General features: G+C 38.0%; 1 protein-coding gene across 2 annotated transcripts in view; it reads right to left on the bottom strand.

Annotated features, from left to right (window-relative positions):
• NDP (norrin cystine knot growth factor NDP) overlaps positions 1-7,529 on the bottom strand; it is a 74,376-nt gene extending 66,847 nt beyond the window's left edge. The window contains exons 1-2 of one of the 2 annotated variants that reach the window (XM_075198176.1): positions 7,185-7,529; positions 6,368-6,479 (exon numbers count right to left, since the gene is read on the bottom strand). The gene's annotated coding sequence lies outside the window, so the exon portion shown is untranslated. Of the gene's footprint in view, positions 1-6,367; positions 7,022-7,184 lie in introns of those variants that run through there. The other variant, XM_075198175.1, reaches the window with a different exon arrangement.
• Between the last annotated feature and the right edge of the window lie 6,987 nt (positions 7,530-14,516).

Here is a 14,516-nt window from a genome sequence, read left to right as displayed (position 1 = left end):
GAATTGAACGGCATTGTCTCAGCTCTATTTATAGATTATTAATTCAGTAAAATGCTACATTACAAATACATTGTGGAAAATCATTCCACGGAATGACGGAGCAAAAGAGGAACTTAAAGATTGTATCACTGGAACTTTGTACCTCTGCAAAATGTCCTGCCCCAACACAAGACTCAATTTGCATGAAATTCTGCTGTCATTTCACTCATCTCTGGACCATACATACTAGGAAACAAACAAGTTACACACAGTTAGAGAAAAGATTGCAAAGTTTGAAAGTGTTTTACAGTGGTGTAATGATAGAAGGAATTAAGGCAAAGGGCCCATGATATAGACAATATCCAGGGAGAACATGTTAACACTTTCACAGCAACCTATTACAGCAGACTTGGCCAACCTGTGGCTCTCTAGGTGTTGTGAAACTACGAGCCCCAGCATGCTTTGCTAGCCGATAACAAGCCAATAACTGGCAGAGCATACTGGAGCTTGTAGTTTCATAAGACCTGGAGAGCCACAAGTTTGCCAGGCTTGTATTAGCACTACCATTATAGTAATAACAGGGTGAAAAATGCAAAGCTGCCAAGTAGATCCATCAGTGTCTTCAGGCATCAGAAGGCTCTATAAAATGTATATCCTACATAATGTGCACTGTTTTAAAGTTACACTTGCCACTTATAAATGATTTTATTGGCATGCTTTACATATCTTAGTCCAACTTTGAGATACTGGTATTAAATATGTTTACATAGGCATGTATTTCTTTATATAAGAATAATTGTTTTTGTAAATGTACAGTTCTTGAGATTTATTTAGATGTACATTTACATTTGTATCTTTATTGTACACAAAACTTTCTTTGTTTAGTATTTCAAATAATGGATTGAAAACAGTTGTACTTAAAAACACACTGTCTCAAGCCAATTTAAGCAAACCTCATGTCATATTGGTGTAACCCTTATCTGTTGAAAAAATATGGGAACCCTACCAGCAGCATTTCTGAATAGCCCATTGGAGGATTATATGAATGTTTACTACTGTCTACAGTACATCCATGCCGTCTGCACTTAAGTGTTAAACTGAACAGCATTAACACTGAAAACATTCAGGGTACAGCAATGTATAACTAGGGTTTGTGCAGAATGCAGTCCTGCCTGTTACACCAAAGTTTAAACACCTTTTAACCTCGATAACTTACACCAGTGATAAGCAGAAAAACATATATATCGCACTGGGCCAATCCTCTGTCCCTTCATTGACTCACTCATTTTTGTAATCACATACATATTATATTTTAATTAATATCAACCTGGATATTAGAGAGGAAGCTGCACCCACCACATGTATTATATTGGTATCATCCACAAGGAAAAAGAAAATAATATGTGTATTATGGGGCACTCACACTATTGTTAAAACTTTTACATACTGTTTATTGATATACATTTGTCACATAAATTATGTTGTCTTATTTCTTAATTCAAATTTTTATTAGGAAAATAATTAAATCAATTAATTAATGATTTTAATGAAAATTTGAATTAAGAAATAAGACAACATAATTTAGGTGCCAAACGTTTTTAATGTATATCAATAAACAGTAAGTAAAAGTTTTAACTATCCTGTGAATGCCCCGTAATACACATATTCTTTTCATTTACCTTGTGGATGATACCAGTGATAAGCAACCTGATACAGTTCATTGGCAGCCTGATAACCTTCGAAAGCTCTGCACATTACCCTTAATTTCAATAATAAGTTAAAACAAAATATTTAATCAAAAAAGAGACAGCTATAAGTAATAACATATCAAGAGACATTTTAAACAATTGTTACAAGCTATAGCAACCAAATCTGATAATAAAATAGGAAGGAGCTGGGGTGACAGGTGAAGGCTTTGAGGGCCACCTGTTGCCCATCACTGCCTTAGGCTTGGTACACGCTACAGTGTTTTCAGCTGACTATCGGGCCAATCAAATAATAAATGACCATTCGGCCCAATATCGCATTAATGTGTGCGCCGCAGCGAAGAATGATTATCGTTTCAAAGCACATTGTATCGTATTGTTTCATTTGATTTTTAAACCGGACAATATCGTTCCAAATCTTCAGTGTGTATGCACTCATGACCGACAGTGTCCATAGATCTCCATGGAATTTGCAGAATATTTTCAGCCGATGGTTATAATTGATGCTGAGCACAGATCTGAAGGTAAATCTTGTAAAATGTGTTTAGTGTGTACACATGAATCAGCATGCTGATCAGTACAAATAGGGAAGCAAAAGAGTCACTTTACCAATGTTTTAAATAATTTGGGAGCAATGTCAGTCTGTGCACAGGCCAACAGTAGATCTAATATCTGCTCTCTTATTCAGAGATGTAAGATGTAATGACAGTTTTATCAATAAAGCAATCATTCTTTTAAAGGTAAATTTCCCTTTTTTTTTTTTTTAGAACTTGCCATCATTCTAACCTTGCCTACCCCATCTAGCAAATAGTGCTGTCTTGTGATCTGTATGGGAATAGCAATGACAGACTCCCTCTCCTCACACTAAATACTCAGCCCATTTGGCTCCTAGCAGCTTCTGGCTAGAGATAATGGTGTATCGGCGAGTAAGGCTGGGTACACACTACAGGTTTTTCAGCCGACTATTGGGTCAATCGAGCGATAAATGACCGCTTGGGCCCATATCGCATAAGTGTGCATACTTGAGCAATGGACGACAATCATTCCAAAGTACCGATCATCATTTAATTTGATTGTTCAGCAGAACTATAAATCTCGTTCCAAAGTCCTTCCAATTCTGCAGTGTGTATGCACTAACAATCAGGATCTCCATAGAGTTTACAGAGTCACGATCTTTTCAGCCGACGTTTATGACATACTTGCCGACTTTCTTAAGTCAGCATCCGGGAGCTTCCCGGGGGAGGCAGGCGTTTCTGGAGCAGGGCTATGCAAAGCACGCTATTTTGTCCCCAGCCCTGTGACGTAATGATGTAAATGTGTCATTTTACAGCGGGTGGTGGGGCCAAATGCCGCCATTCCCCGAGAAACGCAGCACTTTGAATCTAATTCTGCCCACTTCACTAGGAAGTGGGCAGATGCGGGAGACTGCTATTCTCTCCCGTGTGTCCGAGAGACCTACCTGGAATCCGGGAGTCTCCTGGACATTCCAGGAGAGTTGGCAAGTATGGTTTATGACAGTTGAAGAGTACAGATCTGAGAGTAAATCTTTTATAACATGTATAGTGTGTACAGATGAATCAGCATGATGATCAGGACTTTTTTTTTTTCAGTCATTGGTACAATTTTTGTAGATAACTCATTGGTCAGAAAATTCTGTAGTGTGTACCTCATTTGCTATATAGGAGGTCCAAGTTAGGCTGGGCACACACTACAGAATTTTCCCACCAATGTGTTATCTACAACAATTGTACCAACGACTGAAAATAAAGTCATGCATACTCACTATACATGTTTTAAAAGATTTACCCTCAGATCTGTGCTCTTCATCTATCATATCTGTCGGCTGAAAAAATCATGACTCTGTAAATTCCATGGAGATCCTGATTGTGAGTGCATACACACTGCATGATTGGAACAACATTGGAACAGATTTATAGCGCTTACATCTGAGGTTGTGGTTGGTCAATAAAAAATATTGACCTCCTTGTGGCATATTAACTAAACTGGGTTGCCTATAGCAACCAATCAGATTCTAGTTGTCATTTTGTAGAATGCAGTATAAAAAATAAATAAATAAAGAAAATGATAATTAGAATCTGATTGGTTGCTATAGGCAACATCTCCACTTTTTCAAACCTGCAGATTAATAAATATACCCCCTAGTGTTTTAAACATAGTACTGCACTTGTGCCACTCTTGAACCAAGGCACAAGCGACAGTCGATATGGGGTTCCATCCTCATACCTGTATATATGGTTTAACTAGCGTTAAAAAATGCTAACAAAAGCTTGATTTTTAATGCCAGTGGGTAATGGCCTAACAGACATTGTTCAGAGTAAAGATTTTTTTTTTGTAGTCATTTTTCCAAATATCACTGATTAGAACTGAACAGCGCCTGTTAAAAACCAAATGCAAAATATCAGGATATTAGCCCTTATTGGCAACTTCAGTCTTCTGTGTAACATGTGTAATAGATGTAAGCTACCTGATATTTAAATACCAATGCATACATTTATTTGACTCATCTGTAAAATTGGAGCATATCCAACTTTCATTTAGCTGAATAGATACATATCCCTGTTTAAGTGACTATTCCTGTATATCTCTCTGTGTGTCCACACAAGCTTTAGTGCGTGCGTGTGCTTGCCTTAACGACCTAAGACACATAAACCCATTTAGTTAGATTTTGACCTATAAACTTCAATAAAGGTTTCAAAGTTCAGTAATAGTCTTTTAAAATGAAAGAAACCATGTAAATTATTCCATCGTTAATACCTCTCCAAAGCTTGTAAAAGAGGCAAAGAAAATAAACAAGGCTGGGAGGCACATTAAGCATGCAGCTATAGTGGAAGTGATTGAAGTGCTGCCCATTAGAATGGTTCAATGTCGGGCATGTACAGACAGCCAGCTGTTCTAAAGACTCATAACCTTCTCCTTTATTGTTCTGCTCAGTTAGAGGTGGGGCATGAGAGGGATTCCAAACATAGCACATGTTTATACAGAAATGTTAATATGTTCCACACACTCACATACATAAAAAGGAAATAGCAGCTGATCAGAATCAGCCCAGGCAGCAATCTCTGACAACACTCATTTGGAGAACTGTGGAAAATCCAGGAGAGCTGAACACCCACAGGGAGGCAGGAGTAATCTAACTACAGCTGCCCTTTTATCTGGGGATCATCAGAATTTAAGTATCCAATGGAAACTCCAAAGTATTTAGCACCAATTGTGCCAGTGCCGTAATGTTAATGCCTTTGTCTGAATTCAACATTATTATTTACAAAGCATTCTGCCGAGATGAGACACTTAGCAGACTTTTCCATCTTTTGTGTTTATAGACAAAAAGTATTTATCAACAAACATTATTTGCCCTTATTGTACTAGCTCTGTATTTATTCTGTTCAGCATTTCTCAATAACCTTGAGGTATTGCTGTTATACCTTGAAAAATTATTGCTTTGTTATATTGGCTAATGTACCACAGGCACATAGGACCTAACTGGATGACAGAAGACAGGAGTGCTTGACAAACACAACACTGACAATTAGAACATGCACGTCTACTAATGTAAAAAAAATCTTTGTGGAACCATGTAGTAATTGTAGCTGAATTGGTCAGTGTATATGAATAATGATGAAACATATATAACAGTAATGTCATAACAACCAAAAAAATATGAATGGACATGCAAGTTAATTTACATGAGTATTGAGTAAAACGTGACATGTGGGTCTCCTCCAAAAAATGGAATAAAAAATAAAATAAATTCTTACAGTAGTGAGTGCTGATAGCTGATTTATTGAAATATACTTGTCACAATAAACCTGCAGCACTGAATGATCACTCATGTGCACTTGTTTTCAAAATAGCATTTATAATTCTGTCTAGGGTGCCTGTATAATTTTCCAATATATCATTGTGACTGTAAGCTCTGCTAGACAAGGAGCTCCTATGTTCACTTGCCGCTGCAATATACATTTCCCTGACATGCATCACTTTTCCCCATGTCTGTAACATGTTATTTTGCAATGCTATGAGCACAACAGTGGTGCTACATAAATAAACTATACATTGGAGATGAGCAAAATTACGCTGAAATTTCTAGCAAATTAAGCACCGTGGCAGAACAGGCTGCTTCACAGAAGTGCATTGATCCCGCAATACAATTTTCCAGTTCCACTTTTGTTTCTTCATTCTACAGAATGCCATTCTGCACTGTATTTATATGTCTGAATTACTTGAAATTTATAGTTCATGAATAGAGCTGTGCGAGTCAAGGTCAATTCATTCTGCTGTGGTGTGGTAGGCGTAGGACTGAGTACACTTAAGGCCAAATTCTGCCAACAAAATGTGCAACATATTGCTGCCAAACAGGGAATGAGGCAGATATTTCGGGAAACAGTTTTGAAAATTTCGCTCATCTCTACCTTAAATACTGAAATTCTGCACATTGCAATTCAAGCTATTGGAACAGGTAACATGTCATTTTTTAATTCACTCACTTCTGATTTCAGAACAACCATTTAGCTGTGAACATATATTCATAAAATGTTATTGATTGATTGCTTCCACTAATACATAGACACAGTACAATAATATTAATATGTACCTCAGTTAATTGTTACTTAAAATATAATAATTATCATCCAAAATAGCCTTTTTTAATCAGATTGCCTTACCTTGTTTAACATGTCTCCCAGAAATTGTATATTATTCCCATCTTTAATCCAAATGTTTGAGGAAAAAAAATGTAGTCCAGGAATACTTTAAAAATCGTATAGTATTAGTCCACTATGAGAAAGAAAAAAAAAAATAATTTCAGCAATTTGTTTGCTTGCACTGCACTTGTTCCTTGTCTCAAATCAATACCTGGAACTTAGCATCTTAGCCTGTTACACACAAGCTGCCTAGTTCACACTTCACATTTGTTGTGCCCCAGTAACTAAGTCCACTACTAAATATACTTCTCAGAGGTACTGCCAACACAAACACTGTATATTTCCTCCTAGCCAGCAGCCAATCAAAGGCACACATGAAATCCATTCTAATCCATAACCAGTGCACTTCAATCCATGACAAAGCTCCCCTAACATTAATATAAATATTATTGTATAAATTAAAACAAGGGGCACAGCATGACACACATAGCTTGAAATAAGTCTTGCCTATTGTTCCAGTCATCCCAGATATCCTAGGCAGACGATGTGCAAGAGATCAGAGAACATATGTAAGCATAAAAGAAGAGGCTCATTTAAATGAGCAAGAAAATCCCTTGAATGTAGAGCATGTTTTGAAAACAAAAGGCATTGAAGCATTCCAAACTTTTGTTGAAAGATATAGAGAATGAAAGACCTAGGAGAACTGGGTCTGTCCGTTTCACTGCTATGCAGTGGTCATGCTCATTATAGCAGGTTGGATATTACTTTATAATTAACAGATGTTGCAAATCTCCCGCAGCCATCTGAATTACAAGCAGTTTCTCCATGCACACTGTACCTTAGAAGTCAGAACATTTTGACGTGTGGAACATCTAAATGTGAGGTTCGATAAATCTTTCTGGGTCTATTCCTACTTTCTCTCTTTCTCGATCGTTAATATCCTCTCTCTCTCCCACACTTTCCTTAATTTCCTTCCTCCGTCAATCTCTCTCCCTCCCTCTCCTTTAATTTCTCTCTCTTCTTAATTTCCTCCCTCTGCTAATATCTCTCGCTCTCTCTGTTCTCTTATCTCAACATATCTCCAAGTTTTCCTCAATCTCCCTTTCCCTCTAATCTCTATCCCTATTCCCTTCTCTCACGTCTATATCTCTTCGTTCACTTCTCTTCCAATCTCCTCCCCTCGTATGTAACACACAAAAGTTAGAGCTGTTGTTTAAGCAGAAGACTACAGAGTGGGGTAACGTGAATGTCAAAAGGACAAGAGGCATTGCAGCCATATATCAATCAGAATAGCAGCAGCAAATGGGAGTACCACGGAAACATGATGCTCCTCTTATCTGGGAAATCTCTAAACACAATTTGACGAAATGACCACAAACTAGATTCTCATGTTTATGAACCTCATAATGTGGACTGTTATGAACTGGAAAGGAATGCTGTTTTTAAGTGCTGTTCCTAAATAAATCATTTCATTTTGTAATAGGTTACAATAACAGTAAATGGTTACAAAATAATGTGAGATCGTGTACCTTTATGGAATATAAGACATTAAAATGAACAATATATGATTAACTTTTGAAATATACATATTTATCTACCATGGTCAAAATGTAGAAACTACATCAGATAAAAATGACAAACAGAACCAAAGCAAAATATGCAAGTCTGTATTTGATCCTGTGCTTTTATGAGACGTAATGAACTGGTTACAAGTACATTATTCTAGTGAACCACTGATAACAAGTAATAGTTGCGTTTAAGTGCCCATCTCATTAGCTAAATGAGCATGGGATATTGCATTATATACTCACTTAAGTACTGTGCACTCTAGTGAACACACTCAGCTTAACTAATGTAAATATATGACTCAAACAAGAAGCCTATTGTTATTACAGTTTATGCATGAAATATATTTAACTGATTTTTTTTAATCTGCTCTTCTTAGACCTGGTGTCATTATTTCAAATGCTGCTTCCTGATTGGAGAGCTTTACCAAGATTTTATTATTGCTGTTGATATTGTATTTTGTTAGTACTCTGCAGGGGAATACAGATGTTTTACGGTGTTTGATTTCTAGGAAAGAGTTGTCAGTCTGTCTAACTGGTAAATCAGTTTATTTATAGGTAATTGTCTCAAAGAAGAACTGTCTGCCCAGTATCTCCCTATACCATTTGTAACCTGCCACTAGAAGCCAGACCGAGCTGTTTATGTGGGGGAGGCCAATGTGCAGGAGAGTTCGATCTGTCCAGTCCTGTCCAATAGACGTTTAGAGCGTAAGCTCATTTGAGTAGTTTTGTCATTCCTATTGTGCTCCCACATTTGTGTATATTTTATAATGCCTTTTAGTACATCACTGTGTGCCATTATGTGGCATTATCTGGCTACCAGCAGCCAGTAAGAAGGGATTTCCTCTATTTGCTATGTGAGGGGAAGGATAAAAGAGTCTTGAGGTGTCCAAAGCTGAACACTCCCCAACCCCACATCCATAGTTCCCCCTACCGGAAGATGCCTTTTCTTCAAGTATCTATGCCAACAGTACATTAGGCATTGCTCCTTGAGAGACATCAGATAGTTGAACAGTCTCCATCACTGTAGCTCCTGTAAAACTTACCCCTGTAGTCACCACTCTTTCATAGTCACTGAGGTCTTTTCCTCCAATCATGGTAAACAAAAAACTGGGACTGGTTTTGTTCAGTATTTTTATACATGGATGTTAAAATGATGGAATGTTTATTACTTTATTAACTCAATAACCACACATGTTGAAACACCTGCTTGCAGTATACTTTGTATCACATGTTTACTCATGTAATTCCTTTATTTTGGTTCTTACCTGTTGCTTACATATGGAGCTATTATTGTTAACTCTTTTACAGTATAAAAATACAGGAAGACAGCCTTCACATAATACCTGCTCAGGCTAAAAGCTGTATTTTGGGTGTGTTTAATCCATTGAAACAGATATATAAGGGTCTACTTCCACTAATCCTGTTAATGCACTGGTAATCTAAGTTCTAGAAAAAGCATTCTAAGGTTCAAGATGAAGTGTGGCAGCGAGACCACAGCTGCTTACAGTTTGTCAATAGAGGGAATATGTTTAACACTAAAAACATCAAAAAGCCACGGCAGTCCAGAGAAAACAATAACAGACCATATCATTTCTGTTTCTTATGTAAAATTTTGCTTACATTTAGCTCTATGTAGATAAAAATACACAAATAAACATTTGTTTATTATAGAATACCACAGCTAAAAAGCAGATGGATAGAGACCAAGAGACCAGACAACCAAAAACATATGTTTTTAATGGGCCCCAGGCTTAACAGAAGTTCAGGGGTTAATCCCATTTGGAACTTAAAGAGCTTTGACTTTCAATCAGCTAGTGTTTAGGACTGAATTGTATTGAAGTGGCTTGGTATATTCTGTATTATTCCATTTATGGTCAAGCAAAGTCACTTCTGGACTTTAAAGGATAACTCCAACTATAACTGTAAACATTAGTTTTATTCATTAGCTTTTTCTATATCATATTTCATGTATGTTTTACATTTACATTTTTAGGTCTATCTGTCATATTATGGACCCTGCCCCTAGATATAAACTGGAGCAGCCCCACTAATGTGTCTTTTTTGACATTTGGGGCCCTAGAGGCATAGAGCAGCTGGAAAGCCAATGACAGCTCCTGTATTTTGATATTAGTTATGACAAGAGTGGAGGAGGAACCAATGTCCAGACATGGTGAGCAATCTGTTCTTATTGGTTATATGTAGATTTGCATACTTGCTGTCATATGAGCATGCATTGTATTGGTTCTGTCACAAGCTGGGTTGCTCTGATGGCCTTACCTGCCGGTATTGGCGCTGCTACATTGGGAGGTGCGGAGTCTAAACACGACTCAGGTCTTCACCAGGAATCCCTGCAGACGCGGAGTCTAAACACATCTCAGGTCTTCATCAGAGATCCCTGCAAGGAGATTTGGGTTTAGCTGCTGAGACGTGCAGGTCGCGGCCCTCCCAGGTAGCTACCAGCAAGGAGTGGTGAACTATCGAAGTCATACAAACCAGGGTCCAATCCGAGCAGGCAGAGACAGGTACCGAAGGATAAGGCAAAAGAATAGTCAGGAGGCCAAAGGTCAAACCAGAGAATCAGGATGGGGCCAAGGAAGAATACGAAAGAGTTGTCAGGCAGAGCTGGGGTCAAGAATCCAAATAGTCAAGAGTGCAGGATACAACAGTGCTGGAGCCTAGGACACTAGATACTCTGGCACCCTAGTGGTGCCAGAGTCAGGTTTAAACACAGGTTGATGAGGATTCATTGGTGGACGTGGTATCGGGGGTCAGGAAGCGCTAATAGGTGTTTCCGTTGCATAGCAACGGAGACGCGATGTTCGAGTGCATGTGCCCGAATCTCGGAAGTAGCGCCCCGTTGCCTAGCAACAGGATGGCCAGAGAGAACAGAAGGTGACCGTCCCCGGCACCTATTGTGTGCGCGGGGACGGCGTCTGACAGGTTCTTTCAGACACTCACCCTTTGTGCCATAGTGAATAAAAATATCTCCAATTATCTTTACAATAGGACCAGATAAATTATGTAGATGCAATGCTGCTGATACATGCTGCAATATCGGAGGCAATTTGAAAGATGATTGGCCCAATCTGTGGACTCAAAATTTTCTCCAGTTCCCAATACCGATAATCTCAATTATCAGACATGTTGGTAAATTAGGTTGGATGATGACTGCTATTGGCCTATGTGTACACATCATTATCATCATTTATTTATAAAGTGCCACCAATTCCGCAGTGCTGTACAGAGAACTCACTCACGTCAGTCCCTGCCCCATTGGAGCTTACAGTCTAAATTCCCTAACAAACACACACACACACAAAGGTTAGGGTCAATTTGATAGCAGCCAATTAACTTACCAGTATGTTTTTGGAGTGTGGGAGGAAACCGGAGCACCCAGAGGAAATCCTTGCAAACACAGGGAGAACATACAAATCTCACACAGATAAGGCCATGTTCGGGAATTGAACTCATGACCCCAGTGCTGTGAGGCAAAAGTGCTAACCACTTAGCCATCTTCCCATTTCACGTGGATGTACCCAGTGATACCAGAATATATGTGTATGGCCGCATTGAATAATGATCCTGTTGTTCAGCTCTAGAGTGTGGCTGCATATTTCCAGAGATGATTATACAAGGTGAGAAGTGCAGGCTGCTGGATGGTGATAGCAGGTCGAAGTATTGGATTTCTTATAGCAGATATTAAAATTTTCTTTTACCAAAATATTCATACTGAAATATGAATATATTGTGCATACACTCATATAGACAGTATGTATTTGCATACTACAGTTCATACAGCATATGCAAATACATTATGAAAACCCTACAAATCACCCACTTGGGGGGAATGGGGACATTGCAAGTGCTTGAGCATTGAAGTGGTAATATAATAGAAATCTATTCTAGAGAGGGTTCCAGAGGGGGAGAGAAGCTTTGCTCCCCTATAATCCCCCTGCACTTGCCCATGGAAGAAGAAGGGGGGCAAAACCTGATTCCATCTGTTGTCTATATCTGTAGACTGAAGAGTATAGAGGCTAATAGGAAAAATATTCTAAATGACTATTAAATGTAACAGTATCTATACAATGAAGACACCAGAGGTACACCAAAGTAAAAAAAATGGAATTGAAAGAAAAATGTTTGAAGGGGGGATATCATTGTTGCACAAAATCCATGGATGTAGCAGGTATCTTACCCATACCTAACAAACTCTCATGGAGTTCATAGATTTTACGGTTAGAAAATAAATGTTTATCAAACCGGAAATGTAAGTGTAATGAGTACATCATGCTATTGAATTAAAATAAAATACACATGAACATGTAATTCAACCTGACAGGCTAAGACGCTGTGTGGTATAGGAATTAGAGCAGACATAAGCAAGTGGCCAGAAATGTGTAATTGAGGCCAGAAAAATTTCACTGAATTGAATAAAGTTCTACTCAAAATTGGAGTTTGTCTTGTTAACCTGGATACAGAGAAGTATTTTAAAAATAGATATACAATAGTTGCTCAAATGCTGAAGCTCAGTAAACTTATTTTCAGTTCTTAATTAAAAATAATCTAACAGATTTGTATTATTATTATTATTCCTATTATTCTCATTATCATCATCATCTGTATGTTTTAATGGAGACCAGTTATTATAGGAGAAAGTTATTTTTTGACATTTTTGTAAAAATTATTATTATTTTTAAAAGAAAAATATACTCTATACAAATGTAGCCTTTTACTTGTTGCCATAATGTATATGCATAAAAAATATTTTCCTGTATCATGGTACTTGATTCCACTACAATGTTTCTTCATATATAGCACATTATAGTGAATCGGGGGATTCAGGGGAGTGTGATGCAGAAGTGATTCTACACATCTGTCAGGAGAGGGCTGTTTCCAGTATAGGTTGAGATTATTGTCAGCTATAAAAGCTTCAATTAACTTTAAAAACATGATGTTAACAGTTGAGAATGGAAAGGGTGAAGAATTGGGGTTATTTTATTTAGGGATGGATCTATTTGCTGAGGGGTGAAGTATTAAGGAAAGGCAAATGTATTGTCAAAATTAGAAATGCAAGATGTGACGTGAATGATAGAAATCTCTTAATGTGTGAATCATTTGACATGTTTTATTAATGTCAGATAGAGATGCTAAAATCGCTCTATGGGGCCTATTTATCAAGCCCTTTATATGGAAATAGCACACTGACACATCTTCAAACTTTATACCATCGCCGATGGTCCTATACGCGCATGCGCGGACCCTGAGTTTGTTTTTCTGGCTTTGTCATGAGATCTACACCACGTCTAGGAGCGGGATCGCTACCTAGAAGTTAGACCCCTATATAGACAACATCAGTTTCTCACTGCCTGGATATACTTTTGGTATTGTCCTACCGACTATGGCGTTGTGAATATTTGCATACAGAGACTTTGAGGTTGCTTCCTGGTACATCGTTAGAAGCACACACCGGCCAGGAGCGGGATCGCTATCTGGAAGGAGGATCTTTGCATAGAATATCTGAACACACCATCTGGGGAGGGAGGTAAGTGCACTACCCAACCTTCCCAGACTCGTGGCCTTTTGTTTTTGTTTTTATTGTGATATTGTTTTAACAGCACCGTTTGATTGGCGGTTGCTATATTGGATTGTGAGGATATATGCAATCAGTAACCAGCCCTATGCATACATACGGATACCACATCCTTTAGAGATGCCTGCCTGTTTTTAAGAGTAAGTCCACGTTTAGCCCAATATTGTTATCCATTACTGATTTTACAACTTACATATTTGTTATTTCTATATTGCTTCTTATTTACATTATCCTTTGTATCCCTCTCTTGCGCTGGGGAATCCATTGTTGTTTATTCCTAGGGGTCGAGACCATTCCTTCTATCTGTTCCCCCGGCTGCCTATTTTCATCCATCACGCGGATAGCGCGGATCCCCCACACTCTATTTTCTAGGCCTATTTATCAAACCTAAATTAACCGGAAATTTCAGATTTATTATCACAGCATCGCAGCAGATATCATAGATATCTGCTGCTTTGCATCTCTCTTCCTTTTACTGAGCACCCCCCAAAACAGTGTATGGGGAGTGCTCAGTAACGCTATTTACCAATGACCGAAATTAAGTTTTCAATCATGTTAATGTGCGCCAGCTCAAGTATCTTTCATAATATGCGGTGCATATGGTAAACTTAGGAGGATGATGTAATATGAAATTAACTGTTTTTGTTTAACATATAAATACATACCTCCCAATATTTCGAATGTCTGAGAGAAGCTTAAGATTTGCAATTAATTTTTGTTTTTTACCTGGCCAATGAGGTGTCTGTATTTCACCTATGAGCAATATCAGTTTGTTCTCCTCACAGACTTCTACACACAGCTATGAACTCCACAAAAGCATTGAAACATGTTAAAATATTCAGGGTCAATGACAATACTCTTCTGGGAGCCTATGAAGGAGTTCATACGCAGAGATTGTACAGCAGATACAAATGAGGAACAAAACAATATAGAGTGGAACTGAGGGAAATGTGTCTAAAATAGGGACTGTCCACCAAAGAAGGGATAGTATTGGTGTATATAAATAAATTCA

The sequence above is a fragment of the Mixophyes fleayi genome, chromosome 2 (genome assembly GCF_038048845.1).
Source record: "Mixophyes fleayi isolate aMixFle1 chromosome 2, aMixFle1.hap1, whole genome shotgun sequence".
In the NCBI taxonomy this organism is placed as follows: Eukaryota; Metazoa; Chordata; class Amphibia; order Anura; family Limnodynastidae; genus Mixophyes; species Mixophyes fleayi.
The sequence above is the reverse complement of the archived record's forward strand: the minus strand, read 5'-3'. Positions and strand labels throughout refer to the sequence as shown.